General features: G+C 38.4%; 1 protein-coding gene across 4 annotated transcripts in view; it reads right to left on the reverse strand.

The window, feature by feature from the left end:
• PARD3B (par-3 family cell polarity regulator beta) overlaps window positions 1-12,198 on the reverse strand; it is a 394,022-nt gene that overhangs the window by 139,135 nt on the left and 242,689 nt on the right. The window lies entirely within an intron of this gene.

Below are 12,198 nucleotides of genomic sequence, written 5' to 3' on the forward strand. Positions count from 1 at the left end.
TTCACAGAAAAACAGAGAAAATACTGAGTGTCCCAAACCTTCTCTCTCTTTAGATTGCTTGACTATATGACCTTAGAAAGGCTTTATTTTGTAGCAGCGTTTGTGTTAATTAGTATTAAAAAATGATAGTGGAATAGGTAAAGAACAAAATTCAATGAATAGATGCACTCCAATCAATGAAGAAATTCACAGCTTAATTTAAAAGTCGCTGTAGCATCTACTTAGTTTTTATATGGCAGAACAGTAAATGTTCCTTAGAAACACAGAGTAAGAGACTGTGCCTTGCAATATGCCTTCTGCCTTTGAGAACTCAAGTGCTTTTGCTTTCAACTTTTAAGCAGTACTAACAAAAGGAACAGGAGAACATAAGAGAAGCCCTTCACCTCCATGTCCATACTGTAATGCCTGAAGGGATTCAAGGGTAACAGAAAAGACAGATATGTTAGTATGATTTGCTGTGATTTTAGCAATTCTAGAGTACAAGTAATTCTGAACAGCATGTTCAGTGAATTTTTAAAAGTAAAAAAAGCTGAGAATTGGCACCAAAGAGAGACTTGTCAGTAGTGCCTACATAAAGCAATTTACACTTCCTTTACCTGCAGACTGATATGTAGCTGAAAACAAGTAGGGGATTTGGGGTGTGTGTGGAGACAAACAGGTTTAAGGGAACCCTGGTTGCTCCATCACCCAGTGCAACCTTCTTCTGTTCCCTAATTGCCATTCTGGAGACTACCATTATTGACAAATTAGCAAGTGCTATAGCAAAGTTAGAGGAATGACCTGCATGAACAAAAAGGTGCTAAAAATCACTAAAATCTTATGCATCAGTAGAAAGTACTGTGCTGCCTATCACAGGCTGAGAAGGAGAAAAACCAAGGCAAAAATAACGATAAGGGAAAAGCCCAAGTGAAAGGCATTGATGAGCAGAGGAAGCTCTCTCAAGTTTCAGTCACCAGCCAGCCTTGGTGGGCTGTTTGGCAGGACACAAAGCACAGCAACACACTGGCAGAGCTGCTGGCCCCGGGCAACCCAGCAGGCAGTCAGGCTGGGCTGCAAACCGCGGGGCTGGGGCTGTGGTCTGGGGGCCCTGCAGGCAGTGGGTCCCCAGCACTCTGCTCCGAGCCTCCTGGTGGGAACAGCCACGGGGAATGGCTTCAGGTGACTGCAGAAGGGCTGGGCACGTCCCTGCCTCCAGCAGGGCCATGTGGGCCCATGGATTTGGGAGGTCCAGCAGCCAATGCTGATTCCAGACTGCTGCTACAGCGGCCTGGCTGGCCAGAAAAGTACAGAAATGCTCACAAACACATCCCAGTGCAAGCTGTACTACACTCAATTACTGCTCTAAGCTCCATTACCTGGAAAAAAAGTCTCAAGTTAAATGCTGGTTACAGCCTGTTTTATACAAAGCTGAACCAGTTCCTCAGACTGGAAGACTGCAATGTATGAAGGCCATTCCTAAGAAAATCCAACGAACACCTGAAGTTTGGAGTGAGGCACTCACAGGACACGTGTAACAGACAGCAAGCTGTGTGCTCAGCCTCCCCACACACACTGGGACCCAGCCCTTAGACACCCCAGCACACTAAGGTGTCTTCATTTGTTCAAAAACTTACTGAGAACCCTCACTCACAGATTGGTATTGAGCATTCAGTTGACCCATTCTAAGACTGTAATAATTTGGTATGAAATGTCACTTTCTAATTTTTTACAATTCAGCTTTTATTCCTTTCCCCCCCTTTCATTACAGAGCTGCAGTAATCACTTATTAGAGCACAGCTGAAGATACAGGAGCTAAAAAGCTTCCCTAAGCAGGGAGACCTGGCCCCTTGCTTTCTGAGCCAGCATCTATTACTGGATGCTTTCCAGAAAAAATGCACAAAACTCCATAATGGACAAGGCTGCATCCCAAATTGGAAAATTGCCTTCCCCTGCCCACATCAGTACCTTTTTAATTTCAGCAGACCTTTAGAACTGCTGTAAGCCTGAAAACGTGTTTATTTATGTCATGGGTAAAAACACCCAAACCAACAAATAAACAACAAAACCTCTCTCTTATCTTTTACAAGTTATTAACAAGCATTTCTGGGGACACATGGTGTGTGTCTATATCTAGCCTTACCTGGATTTTTAATACAAAAACATAATTTGAGATTAAGAAACTCAGCTGCTCACTGTGTTAAAATGTTTCTTTTCATGGATTTGAAATTCTTGAGCACTTTTACTGCTTCTGGTAGCACAATGATAAAAAGCCAGCTGAAGCATCCACTTTGTTTTTATAAATGGTGAATTACTTTATATATCTCTCCTGAATTTATAAGAGAAGACAACAGCTAACATCACTACCTACCTAGAATGGCTGAAATCAAACTGCTGGTTCTTAGATGTTATCTGTAACTGATCATTCTTCAACTCAAAGATGGTGCTACACATAATTTAATTTTCTGCTCGGTGCCAACACGGCTAACACAGATTTTTAAATTCTTAACGTACCACTTTAACTAACCCTGCTTTCTGCTCTTTTACTACTATTGTTATTAGTCAGATCTTTCCAATATTATCTTTTTTCCACATCTACACATTCCTTTCTTTTTTTTAATAGCCCAGCTGAAGAAAATATGCCAAAAGCAAGATGTCAGTCATGAAAATCAAAGGGAAACAAATGACACAGCATTGTGGGCGATGCAAGCCACCCCAAAGGCACGTACAGAGGGAATCAAAATGCAGAGAAGCCATGAATCACTGTCACTCTACATGAACTACAACTCCCAAGACACCCTACAGAGTAAACATTTTATATATTTATCATTAACTTTATTTTCTAGATAATGTTTCTTCTTGAAAACCAAAACTACAGGAATATGCCTAAAGGAGAATACTTAGAGGAAAATATTTATGTGAGCTAGACTAACTTACTATTTACATTTTGAAAGACAGTGAGGTAAAGAAAAACTGTAAAGGAAAAGGGAAATCATCGTGGAGACTGAGAAAATACAATAAACAAAAAGTTGAAACAAATTATAAATAATTTGATTCTGTTTTTGCCAATTCCCTAAATACACCGAGTGCTGGTTCCTATTGCATTGCACATAGCAGAGGTTCATGTAGTCCTAGGGAAGAGAAAAGAGTTCTGAAAACAGTGAGTGTTCCACCCTATGGATGCTGGGAGGCTGGAGAGAACATGGGACTGCTTTCAGCAGGCAAACAACTGTTTGAGCATGAAGCACTGATGGTGGCTCCTTCAGTGGTAGCACTCAGAGGGAGATAATCCAACAGCTTTGAAGGAAGCAGGTACAGGGCTGCTCAGGGCCTGCTCTGCTTCGGACACACACCTCCAGTAGCATTCGTGATATTCAGCTTGGGCTCACTGAACTCAGGCCTACCCCAACCTAACAGACCAACTCCTCACTCTACAAGATTGCAACATCATGTCGTGACTTAAATTACTTCATGTTCCATTCTTTCTTAACCGTTTGTTTAATGTAGTTTCATTTATTTCTGGTAGGATTCACAGTATGCCTAACTACAAAGGATTTTTCCCTCTCACTTATATTTTTATATTCAGATACTCCTTCAATCATCCACCTATTCAATCCAAAGAATGATTCAAGAAGGAGGAATCTGAAAGCCATTACATCTTTTAGCTTGTGATTTTCAAATGAAGAGCTTTAATATAACATTTCTGTAGAAGTCTTAGATCACATGGTAGCTTTTTCCTCAACACTAATTTATACAGGTGACATAGAAAAGATTAAGGGCTTGATGAAAAGCAAGAGAAGAATCACTATCTTGCACTTATATATTAAAGACAAGATATCTAGTTTTGCTCATTTAATACCTCAGTCTAAGCATTCCAGATAATAAGCAGAAATACTGAACACAGAACAACCCTGCAACTGACAGAAAAACAAAATCTAATAAAGAGAAATCAAAGCAGAGGAGAATTTAACATGTTCTCTGATTGTAAGAGACAGCTACAGTCTTCAGATTTACAGATATTTCAATCTATTTTACTACATATAATGATTGCAATTTAGCCTGCATTTGCACAAACTGCAATTTCAGCTATGAATAATGACAGATCACAATTTGAGGCCCAGAAGATATGTTGAGCCTTAGCCAGCTGAAAAGGAAATGCTTGCAATAAGGTAGCCATTAGGCAAAAAGTGAAAATGCACTATTGTCATCTTAGAAACGCGAGTTGGTGTCGCTGTTTTCTACACTCTTACCACTAACAAACAACAATGCTGAAATGGAATGTGCTATTTCAAAAATAATATGTATGGCATTAAACATCTCAAAAATGCTAACAAGTTTGCCAGTGCAACAATATTAAAGCTAAGAATTAGAAGCAGAGGTTCAAGTGAAAGCCTCAGTGAAGGGGCACATGCACTTCCCAGGTTAGTGCTAATATCAGACAAAATGCAGCCAAGCCTGTCATTGCATAGAAACCCTGTGAGCTTATCTGCTGAAATAATTATTTTTCTACATCTGGTCACAGATGTCTACCCCCTCCCATAACCTTCCAGTTCACAGTATAGCCCTGCATCCAGTGCAGTTTTCCTAGACAACTGAATCCCTCTTTCTCCAGCAGATTCCTGCCCTCTGTCTAGTTGGTGCAAACCGAAGCACTTGCCCTCCAAACAGGTCCCAATATAAATCAAGCTACTTCTCTTGCACAAAGCTTCTCCTCAAGGATATTTATGTATAAACTGACTTGAGACATAGGTGTTACAACCTGCTAAAGGAAAACTGCAATAGGAGAAACAATGCAGACAGGAAAAAGTCCAGTTTTTAGAAAACAGGATTCCCCACTGGTTTCAGGCACCTTGTAAATTGATCAGTCTGGAACTGAGTAGTAGCAAAAAAATTCCAGTGCCCTGTGATTGCTTTATTTCTACTTCCACACCTGCCCTCTGGAAAGGTCAAACATTTAAATCCAGCTTTAAAAGATTGGGAAATGTGACACTTTCTGAGACTAATTGATATAAATTATGCTTCTCAAACTAAACCAACATTTTTGTTCCCAGGCCAAAGTTTAAAATGAAGTAAAGAGTGCCTGCACTAATATTTAAACAAAGTCACTTCAGACAGTATGAGGCTAACATCTAGAGTGTTACCTTTTGATCTGTGGGACAGATGGGGAGTACTAAAACAAAAGAAAGCAAGCCAAAACTTACATTAAAATTACAGTTATGATCTATTTTGTTAAGTCTTAAGCCTACTTTGAAATAAACTGCTGAATTATTACTCAATCTTAGTCATCAAGCCTGAAATAATATTTTTTAAATTAATAATTTAAATGAGAAGTAACAAATTAGAAGAATGCAAGAGGTTCATATTAAGCTTTGTGTTTACAAAGCTTTTTTGTGTTCTTTACATGTGAATGCAGAAAGAAATTTGAAACAATCATATTATTTATAATTCAAAGAGTGGTATGTCATTTTTATGCATCAATGTTTGGCCTGGGCACATTTTTATAAATACTTACATAAGCCCCACATTAAAGATCGCTTTAAGTGTTGTTTAGTGATTAATTTAGGCTAATGAAACAAGGAAGCTGATTATTGTTTAAAAAAACAAAAAGCCAAGGCAGCAAAGGAAACTACATTTCAATATCAGCAATTCAACAAAAAAGTCTTCCTTATCTGTAAACATCAAGACTAAGAAAAGAAAGATTTTTAACAAAATAACCAGAAAAGAATACCTTTTGCTAATCATGGCATTGCTTCTGTACCTGCCCACACTTTGATCAGTGAATCCTACATGCCTGAGATATTTATGAGCTCTTTTTATTGCTAACCCCACAACCACCAAGCTGCCCAACAGCCGCTCTAATTTAAGATGCTCTAAATATTGTTGCCATGGGTGACACATGAACATGGAGTAAGGCAAAAGCTCTGCTAATAAAAAGGCTCTCACAGCATTTCAGTCCTTGCTCATAAGTAAAGTTAAAATTTATGGCTTTTAAAATACTGGATCTGAGAGAGGTCAGGTTAAATGGCTGCTAGTAATAAAAGGAATCAATATGCCACAGCATCTGAAGCAGCCAGCAAACTAAATAAACACTTCATCCAAATCCACTTGGCCCTGAATTAAAAGAACATAAAATACTGTATTTATTTTGTTTGCCCTTCACCAGCCTGTAGTTTGCATCACTACATCCGCTAGAATTCTACACAGAGCAAGCAACAAGCATATGTTGGCCAAATAGCAATTAAACTGTGTGTCAAGGCTAGGAGCAATTAACTGGGCATTAACCTTATCAGGGAAGCACTTCTGGATTAGCCAGCTACAAACAGGCAAACATCTCAGTCTGGGAAGATTCTGCAACATGTATTTACAAAAGCTTCAGAGGACTCAGACTCTCTGTCTCAAGCCCTACAGAGTAAATGAGCCATCTCCAGTAATAACCCTTAATTCATACGCCCTGAACAAAACCAGAATCACCTTTCCCAGTGATTAGTGTGTCCTATTAGCATAGGAATGCAAAACAATTTGTTCGTTACAGCACTTTAAAATAAAGCAGACCAAATGAAGTAGTGAATTGCACCTTTCACTCCTTATCTACATTTGGTTTGGTTTGCAGATTGAATTCCAGGAAAATTTATGAAAATCTATTTTCTTCTGTTGATCTATTTGTATTTCAAAGGAAAGTGCACAGGTTACTTCACAGTTTAAGAAACTAATGCATGTTTTGCTTGAAGTTACCAGCAGATAACCTATAAATAAGGTAGACATACACCTGTAATCAATCTATCTCTATTAAAACACAAACACAAAGGCCATTCACAAAGTCGTGCGTATTTTTGAAATGGCTTTGTTTATGAGTTCAATAATATTTGTCTTCAAACAGTTTTGAAAAGCTCGTTTAAAAAATCCGACTCTTAAATGGGAATATGCAGAATTTTGTCAAACCTACTATTAACTAAGAGAAAGAGTTATCTGACATCTGACATGGTTGAGACTCAAAATCCCTGCAGAATCTGAAAGGATTATGGAGGTTTTCAGGAAAAGTCCTCAGCAAAGGTTCCTTTCTATTACCTACTGAGATTTTTAAGATCATTTGAATGCTTATAAAGTTGATAGCAGTATTTTATTACAGATTCCTAAAAGCAGAACCCATAGTTGTACTGATACTGGGACTTCAACTAAGCTGCATTTTATATGCCTCAACTTTTTTCTCTTTTTTCTCCCCTCAAACTATCCTCTGTACTGAAACTTCTTCACTTGCACTCATTACAGAGATGAAGATTATTTTTAGAAAAACAAAAAGCCTCTTGCCACATCAGAAAAACTAAAGCGGGAAAAATTCTTCCATCTTCTTCCAAATAATTTTTCCCCCCTCTATTCACCAAGAACTCAAAATGGACTGAAATGAAACCTTTCAAGCTTTGTGTGCAAGTACACTGTGAACCAGATCCTTCACTGCAACTTTTAGGAAGGAAAGCTCACTATTCACATCTACATTCCATGTTCTTCTAACATTAGCCAGATCTGGGCAAACTTGTATTTTCAAGGCTTTCTTCCACAAAATGAGTCCTTAGGAAAAACAAGTCCAATTCGTGGACCTAATGGCAAGGGAGTTTTCCTCTAAAGAGCTCCAGCAAAGGATTTTGCTAAACTGTTCTGTAGTGTGCAGACACAGACTCACACCCAGTAACATCTGGCTGTCTTCTGAGTTTTTAACAGACATGAGTCACAAGTGGATTACACTATTACATTCCCAGCCTTGCTTAAGAAAACCCCAAAACCCAACAAAATACTGCTTTAGCCATACAGGTTACCTTTAGGGCCTAGTCTGTACAATTTACTGCATTACACTTTATATATGTTTCAGCATCTGTAAGAGGTTTGCAGCTCCCTTGCTAGGCATGTCATGATGTGTCATTTTAATGGAAAGGTTGAATTAAAAAAAAGAATACTGACAAGGATAAAAGATATTCTAAATAAAGACCATTTCATAAATCTGTGTTTTTTGAAAACTCGTTACAATCTTAGACGTTTAACAAATGTACACTTAGCCTTTAATATCTCCCAGGGAAAAGGGAACCTCCCCAGACCTCTAAGTTTAGTTTTTCCTGCAGCAATTTTCAGTATTCTCAAGACAATACACTATTAATTACCAAGTTATGTATTTAGGATCTTTTCAATATACAGTTCTGCATCGGAACAATGTGTTTAAATAGCAAATTAGAAAAAAAACCAATAGAATTCCTGCATGGAGCAACTTAGAATATGACTTGAACAGCAAATCAATAAAAAATTTTCTTACCCATTTGTCTCACCTGTGTACAAATGACATTCCTCTGTTCCCTTTCAATAACCCAATAAATGGAGAGTACATGTGAAATGTAATGCACACACATATGTGCCATGCACACACAAAACACGGCACCAGACTGCAGAAATGTTGTGTCAAAACAGAAGAAAGGGTCATTCCAATGCTTCTTGGTGATGTTCCTTATCAACCAATGCAGACATTTCTGGAGAAATTACTCAACTTCCTATCCTAAATTATGATCAAAAATTCCAAATGTCTTCAGGATGGTATGCAGCAGCCACAGTGATACTGCAACCAGGACAGCCTGGCTAAGCACAGTCAAAGGACATTTCAATACAGACAAACCCATAGCATACCTTAGAAAAATAAAAGTTTCCTCTAAGCTGGGACTCAATATTACCAGAAAACACATCATTCTGCTCAGTGATCCCATACAATCTTGAAAAACAAACCAGAGTCTAGCTACAAGTAGATCAAGATAATCCAGTCCTTGGATAATCAAATGCTTAAACAACTCTGTCAGAAAATTGCTACAGTGCCATGGATCAGGTGCAAAACTCAGTGCCCAAATTCATCTCCTTCAGCTCCTAGCTGGCTGGATTCTTGAACAAAATTTCAAAATCTGGTACTACAAAGGCAACTTTTCTACAGAAACAGGCAGGTTTTTCAAATAAACAGCAATCCAATCAAAATGCATCAGTACAGTGAAATATCCTAAATTAACACTGAACTCTAATTTTCATGTGGAACAGTTGACAGCAACTGCAATTTTCAAGAGCCTTAATCCAAGATTGAGGCCTACCTATGCTTAAGTAATTCCAGAAGTAGGACAGGTAGGTCAATTTTCAGTCTGGTTCAAGCCTGGTGACCAAATCCTCAGCTGGAGTAAATGAGCACTTTTCCACTTTTGTCTGCTTTCTTGTACCAGCCTGTATCTGTCTTTTGATCACTGTACTCGGCAAGAGCCACATGTTGGCATTACATCCCTGCCCACAGAGAGGCCTGCAACAATAACTCATTTTACCCAAGTTACAGCATGAGTGTCAGATGTTAGTAAGTTCAGCCTGCAGTGGATTCAAAGTAGTGAACTGTAGACTAAAAAAAGCTTTTTGTTATTTTAACAATCCAGAAAGCCATCCTTGGCTACACCCTGGTCTTGCTAAAAGAGTAAGAAGAAACAAACGGGTTCATGTGCCTTTCAAGAGGAACCTGTTCACTCTTTGAAAGTGCTGTTTTCACTTAGTTCAAGGAATCAAATGTCTGGAAAGAAGTTAATAGCTTTAGAAGTATAAAGAGCACAAAGATGCATCATCATAGATTACCAGCAATTTTGAAACATTACTTCATCCTTTAAACACATCATCATGTGTGCATTCTGAGGCAAAAGCATCTCTGCCAACTGTGGTTCACAAGAATAGTTTGTGGCAGTATTTCCCCTGGGTTATTTTTTATCTTGTATGTCCATCTGGTGAGTACAGTCCAGTCAAAAAAAAAAAAAGTTAAAATAATTTGGAAGACAGTTACGCACATTACAGCAGATTTTACTGTGTTCTTTTTCTAGCTCTACAGCATTTAAAAATTAAAAAATATTAACATATTTTAAAAAAACCCATGTTGCTTTCCAACCAATGTGCTTTCATTTTTTCTTTTGATTTTTTCTTTTTCTTACATTAAGTAATGGTTTCTTCCTTTGCTGATGTTGTACTGGGTTTTTGGTCAAGATTGATGGAATCCATCGAAATATGCTAGATAATGCTAACTGCTGAAATAGGAATCTGCAAATCCTTAATCACAGCTTTGGTTTTCTTTGAGCCTGACAGTTTACTTTAGCAGGGCCTGACCTCTAGGCAGAGCACCTTCATGGAGTCAAAGCAGTGACATTAATGTGCCAGGCAGGAGTTACTGTTCATCATCACCCAACCAGGACATAAATGTGTGTTCAAGAAAATGCTGTCAGATATACAGCACAAATAAATAGAAAGAACTGAAAAACCTTTTATAAACCTTTTCCTGTTAGCCTAATTTGAGATTTAGATGGTAAAAGGCTTTCAAATTCTAATATGATATTGCAGATGACATACTGCCATTTAATACCCTGAATCATTTGCAACAATATCTTCCTTTCTATAGTAATCTCATTTTGAATTTTATATTTTCTTTTTTTAATACTTGAAGGATAGCACATTGATGTCTCTTTGCCCCCAAAACACAGATATTGTCTACAGCTTATTTACAAAGGAAGGCAAATATATTTGGCTGTATAGAGTCATACAACATAAAGCTATAAAACTTCATTCTTTGCAAACACATCACTTCTCCGCTCCGGACTGCTGCTTGTGTTATTAGTCCAGTAGCTTTTTAAAACTAAATAACAAATATCACTTATATTCTTGAGATCATATGCTTTTGCTCCAGCTACATTAAATGCCAGTTTCATAAACATCAAGAACAAATGTTTTGAACAATGTCACAGATATTAAGCAGCTCTGCCAGATTTCTCTAGCATTTCCATGAGAATGCTGTGGGAGACAGTGTCAAAGGCCTTGCTGAAGTCCAGGTACACAACATCCACAGCCTTTCCCATACCGACCAGGAGAGTCACCTGGTCATAAAAGGAGATCAGGTTGGGCAACAGGACCTACCCCTCCTAAACCCATGCTGGCTGGGTCTGATACAATGGCCATCCTGTAAGTGTTGTGTGATTACACTCAATATAAACTGCTGCATTACTTACCAGGTACTGAGGTCAGGCTAACTGTCCTGTAGTTACCAGGATCCTCCTTCCTACCCTTGTTGTGAATGGGTGTCACACTGGCCAGCTTCCAGTCCTCTGGAACCTCACCAGTGAGCCAAGACTGCTGGTAAATGATGGAGAGTGGCTTTGCAAATTCATCTGCCAACTCCCTCATCACCCTGGGATGGATCACATCTGGGCCCATAGATTTATGAACATCCATATGATTATGCTAATTTTTTCTTGTGTATCAAGAGTGAGCACTTGCATATGTATTCGGCCTTGTGTCCTATTTTTCATCAAATATTTTCACTTTCTTTAGTCTTTTGACTATGGACAGATATTTTCTCCACACTCAGAGGGAAAACTGGTTAATCTGTATAATGCATGCCATTCCATATCCTCAAAAAGATAATGCAGAACAAGCTATACTGTGGCTGACTATACACTTATGGCAATCAATCACTAAAGTATTAACACAATTCTTAAAACTTCATGCATATTAGCACATGATTAATCAGAGCAGTTTGACAGCCTCCTCTTCAGAGCTGCTTCTACAGCTTCACAGTATATCAACCCTCACATTGGAAAGTGAAACATACTATGCAATTTACTTCAGAGCAAAAAGTTAAAATGAGATTTTGAAACACTGAGGCTAATGTTATTAGAATAAAAATGTAATGGCTGTTATACCAGATGCTTAATTGGCCCCCCTGCGAAAAAGCAGTCCCCCAGGAAGGAGCTGAAAGCTACTACTTGGGTTCAGATCTTGCTGAAAGAGTGAAAGAAAGAAACGGGTAATCAGTCATCATTTCTCTTCACAGCAACAACCCTGATAAACACTTATGTGAATAATTTTTTCTGTTGTTGTGGATACTAAGAGTTTACATATGCTAAAAGGGAAGTAAGAAAACTCAAGAGAAACAAGATCTGTTGAAGATTATCAGCTAAAAGGAAGCTATTCTTCCCTTCCGTCTTTAAGTCTCTGAATATCTGAAGGCAAGGAGAGCCCTTGGAGAAAAGGAAGACAAACTTGTCATATCTCTGTATTACTCATTAGGCATTAGCATTTGATACTATCAGAAAGAGGACAGAGGCAGACTTTTTATCTGATCCAGTATGACTGTTAACCTGCTAGGATGTGCTACAGATGAAAGGCATCCAGAACAACATCCCCACCACC

Source organism: Zonotrichia albicollis, chromosome 10 (assembly GCF_047830755.1).
Source record: "Zonotrichia albicollis isolate bZonAlb1 chromosome 10, bZonAlb1.hap1, whole genome shotgun sequence".
In the NCBI taxonomy this organism is placed as follows: Eukaryota; Metazoa; Chordata; class Aves; order Passeriformes; family Passerellidae; genus Zonotrichia; species Zonotrichia albicollis.